The following is a 5,000-nucleotide window of genomic DNA, read 5'->3' as shown; positions in this document are numbered from 1 at the left end:
ATCCATGCACACTGAACGCACAAAAATACCTTACAGCGGTATTTATGCACACCGAACGCACAAAAGTACTTTACAGTCCTATCTACATACAGTGAACGCAAAGAAATCTTTCACAGTCCTATCTATGTACACTGAATGGACAGAAATACCTTACAGTCTTATCTATGTACACCGAAAGCACAAAAGTATTTTAGAGTCCTATCTACATACACTGAACGCACAGAAATACCTCATAGTCTTATGTACACTGAAAGCACAGATATACTTTACTGTGGTATCTATGTACACCGAACGCACACTGCCCATCACAATGGGATGATAAAGATTATGTATAAACACTAGGCATGATGTATATCACAAAAAACAATACATAATTAATAAAAACGATGAAGAACAAGAGAGGAGATAGATAAGCTTTGAACAACGTAACCGACATTGTTTCCTCCAATATTCCAAGCAACACAATCTCCTTTCTTGTTAACTTTCAATGTCAACACTCACCCTTCTGGCAGAGAAAATCAATGGTATTGGCCTCTTGTTTCTTGAGCAATCCAGTGAGGTGAATCGAATAGAATCCTTATCCGACGGAGAGAGAGAGAGAGAGAGAGAGAGAGAGAGAGAGAGAGAGAGAGAGAGAGAGAGAGAGAGAGTCTTCACTATGAACTGTAATAATCACTCGATAATAGTAAAACTACGACAACTCAAGAATTTCGATCTATTGGAGCAAACACTTGTCGTTTGACAGAGTTTGACGGCAAAAGAATATTGAGGCAATGACTGTGCCGATTGGATTTGGATGGATAATTTAGGCAAGACGGTTGGCTGGTGCATGGCTTCAACACCCTATATCCTACTCTGAACCCCCACCCAACACCCCTCACCCCCACAACAACTCCCACTGTTTTCCCAGCGCTTGTTGCTAATGGTATAATCACCGAAGTATGTGACGATTTTAAACTTTTCTAGCACTGTTAAAATCATTCTTGAATTTTCAACAATAATTTCTTGAATTTTATCTTCTAAGCTAACTTAGAAGTTCAATTCGATTACAATACTGTATAAACATGTAGTATATAGGCTAGCTACCGTTACTGTACTGGGACCTTCATATTTCGTTTACTGTACATCGATAGTAGTTTTAGGATGTTGCTGTGTCGTCTCGGTAAGTGTATCGGGGGACTGACGTTGGCGAAGCTTCATTATTATTATTATTATTATTATTATTATTATTAGCTAGGCAACAACCCTAATTGAAAAAGCAGGATGTTATAAGCCCGATAGCCAAGTAAGGAGACGAAATGAGGGAATAGATAAACTAGAAGTAATAAACAATTAAAATAAAAGTATTTGAGAAAAGTGTCAACATTAAAACAGATATTTCATATTATATAAACTATAAAGAGAGACTTGGTAAAGGATAAATGTGGCATTAGCTTATGATACTCGGCTTGATTGGTACCCTATTTTGCTATTAGTAAAATCCGATTATATATATATATATATATATATATATATATATATATATATATATATATATATATATATATATATATATATATATATATCTGTGTGCCTGTGTGTCTGTGTGTCTTTGGTGTCGTCGTTATTATCTTGTTATTTACAATTTGGTTGGTGTAAATAAGATATTCATAGCAACAAACTTGCTTCTCATTTTGATAAATTGGCGCTAATGTCTTGACCAACATATCACCAAGTATTCAGAATATCTTTAACACTAGTTTACAAATTTAGGATCTTTTCTGTCTAGAAATTATTCCCATAACTAAGAAAATGTTCTCAACTCCAATTCAACCGTTGTCTGGCCAGATAGTACTACATTGGATCCCTATTTAGGTAAAGCTCATTTTTCCTTTGCTTAAACATACACCGATTAGTTTGGTATATTCTTTACACATTCTCCTCTTTCCTCATACACCTGACAACATTAAGATGACTAAAAAAGAAAGAAAAACAATCCTTTTCACTTATTTGTTGTGGCCAATTTCCTCTTGGTAAGGGTAGAAGACACTCTTAAGCTATAAAGCTTTGTAAGCAGCTCTTCTAGGAGGACACTCCAAAATCAAACCATTATTTTCTAGTCTGGGGTAGTGCCATAGCCCATATACCATGTACATCCACTCTCTTGGGTTAGAGTTTTCTTGCTCGAGGGTACTCTTTGACACGCTATTCTATCTTGTTTTTTTTATAGTTTATATGTGAAAGATCTAATTTAATGATGTTACTGTTCTTCAGATATTTCATTTTGATTGTTCATTAGTGCTCTTTTCGTTTATTTAATTCCTTGATTCCTTTTCAAATTGAGCTATTTTTTCCTGTTAAAGCCCCTGGGATTATAGCATCCTGTTTATCCAACTAGGGCTGTAGCTTAGCAAGTAATAATGATAAAAGTAATATCCTCATTAGCGATTTTACAAATGTTCTGAATCCTTTTTTATATTTTTGGAGCGGAAATATGAAAATCCAAACAATTTATATTCCCTAATTGCTCTAAGTAGGCCTAGAGTAAGTGCTCACGGAGGGTGTAATGTTCAGAATGTTTTAATGGTGTTGCAATACATTAACTACTCAAAACGCTAATGGGTTTTTCTTTCATATGAAATCGGTTCAGCTGAAAAGGTTTATTATTGGGTAATTACTGTTGTTTGCAACACTACGTGCGAGACCATTAAATGAGTGGATTCTGTTATTAGAACGTCGAGCATACTTCATATCACGATGCAATAATTCTCTCTCTCTCTCTCTCTCTCTCTCTCTCTCTCTCTCTCTCTCTCTCTCTCTCTCTCTCTCTCTCTCTCTCACACACACTTCTTAACACAATGCAAAAATAGTCTCTCTCTCTCTCTCTCTCTCTCTCTCTCTCTCTCTTTACAACAATGCAAATTATAGTCTCTCTCTCTCTCTCTCTCTCTCTCTCTCTCTCTCTCTTTACAACAATGCAAATTATAGTCTCTCTTTCTCTCTCTCTCTCTCTCTCTCTCTCTCTTTATAACAATGCAAATTATAGTCTCTCTCTCTCTCTCTCTTCTCTCTCTCTCTCTCTCTCTCTCTCTCTCTCTCTCTCTCTCTCTCTCTCACCTATAATGTAAGGTATAAATCAACCCAATGAGTATATAAATGTTTTGGTAAACGACACGATTGAACATTCTACTGTGCAAAAAGAGCAATGCCCTATTTAATCCAATGAATCTACTCTAGAAACATTACCAGGATTGTTGAAATGAGATTCTCAGAGAAACGCTGCATAGCCTTTTGGAAATTGAGATTATTGCCTTTTCGGCGGGGAGAATCTATATTTCATGTTTCGAATATTTTTTTCTAATAGAAAACAATTCCTTTTATGGGTAAGACGTCTCTCTCTTATACTTACGTAAGCTCATCCAGTAGCTTACGCATCTATTTTCTTATCAGCGTAAGCAAATAATCAATTTTTCTTGAAAAAGTTGACCCATTTTCTTTCATCAAGGCTGAAAAAGAGAAAGTAATGTCTGTATTTCAATTGTGTTTCGAAAAAACGTATGTTGCCTTTCTTTAAGTTATATAAATTGTATTTCTTTGTCTATTTGCTTATATATTTACAATTCTCATGTAATGGTTATACTGAACGATGGGTAAAATTTGCCGAGAAAATACGTAGACATGGTACATACCCTACACCATATAAATTTCAACATTTTAAGGAAAGGCCTCAACAATGCTTAGTAAATAACCCTGAAATATGATGATTATGACTTTATAATCCCAAATAATGAGGTGAATTATGACGAAAAGCCCATATTTATGCATATTAAATTGTCTCTAACTGATTACAACAATTGAAGGTCAAAGCCTCAATACATTAAAGTAAAACACGGGAATCCTTGATCAATGGATTACTAAATCTCCCAGGACTATTTACACCACAACTTCCAGGATCTGGTAATAGCAGATATGGAAAGGGGTTTATCTTAATTTAATATTGTTACTGTTTTTAATACATTTTATTTTAATTGTTAATTACTTTTTTGTAGTTTCCATATTTCCTTTCCTCAGTGAGCTATTTTCCCTTTTGGAGCCCTAGGGAATATAGAATCCTGCTTTTCCAACTAGGATTATAGCTTAGCAAGTAATAATAATATTATTATTATTATTATTACTTACTAAGCTACAACCCTAGTTGGAAAAGCAGTATGCTATAAGCCCAGGGGCTCCAACAGGGAAAATAGCTCAGTGCGGAAAGGAAAAAAGGAAAATAAAATATTCTAAGAAGAGTAACAACAATAAATATCTCCTATATAAACTATAAAAACTTTAACAAAACAAGAGGAAGAGAAATAAGATAGGAGAGTGTGCTCGAGTGTACCCTCAAGCAAGAGAACTCTAACCCAAGACAGTGAAAGGCCATGATACAGAGGCTATGGCACTACCCAAGACTAGAGAACAGTGGTTTGATTTTGGAGTGTCCTTCTCCTAGAAGAGCTGCTTACCATAGCTAAAGAGTCTCTTCTACCCTTACCAAGAGGAAAGTGGCAATGAACAAGTACAGTGCAGTAACCCCTTGGGTGATGAAGAATTGTTTGGTAATCTGTGTTGTCAGGTGTATGAGGATAGAGGAGAATATGTAAAGAATATGCCAGACTATTCAGTGTGTATGTAGGCAAAGGGAAAATGAACCGTAACCAGAGAGGAGGATCCAATGTAGTACTGTCTGGCCAGTCAAAAGACCCCATAACTCTCTAGCGGTAGTATCTCAACGGGTGGCTGGTGCCCTGGCCAACCTACTACCTACAAATAATAATAATAATAATAATAATAAAGGCCATTCAAAAATGGAAGAGACAAGGAACAGTAACATGCCCTAGCAGGACAATTCCCTAAAGACGACCCTATGATCAGCACCCGCGACCCCTCTCCACCCAAGCTAGGACTAGGGAGGACCAGGCTCCTCCAAACCCAAATTCTTAGCTCACAAGAATGGTGTGTTTGCAGACACTACAAAACTA

At 36.0% G+C, this 5,000-nt stretch overlaps 1 long non-coding RNA gene across 1 annotated transcript in view; it reads right to left on the bottom strand.

Moving 5' to 3' along the window:
• LOC137636041 (uncharacterized) overlaps positions 1–784 on the bottom strand; it is a 123,569-nt gene extending 122,785 nt beyond the window's left edge. Inside the window, exon 1 of the long non-coding RNA XR_011042902.1 lies at positions 502–784. This is a non-coding gene — a long non-coding RNA (uncharacterized lncRNA). The remainder of the gene's footprint in view (positions 1–501) is intronic.
• Between the last annotated feature and the right edge of the window lie 4,216 nt (positions 785–5,000).

The sequence above is a fragment of the Palaemon carinicauda genome, unplaced genomic scaffold (genome assembly GCF_036898095.1).
Source record: "Palaemon carinicauda isolate YSFRI2023 unplaced genomic scaffold, ASM3689809v2 scaffold216, whole genome shotgun sequence".
NCBI classification, from domain to species: domain Eukaryota; kingdom Metazoa; phylum Arthropoda; class Malacostraca; order Decapoda; family Palaemonidae; genus Palaemon; species Palaemon carinicauda.
The sequence above is the reverse complement of the archived record's forward strand: the minus strand, read 5'-3'. Positions and strand labels throughout refer to the sequence as shown.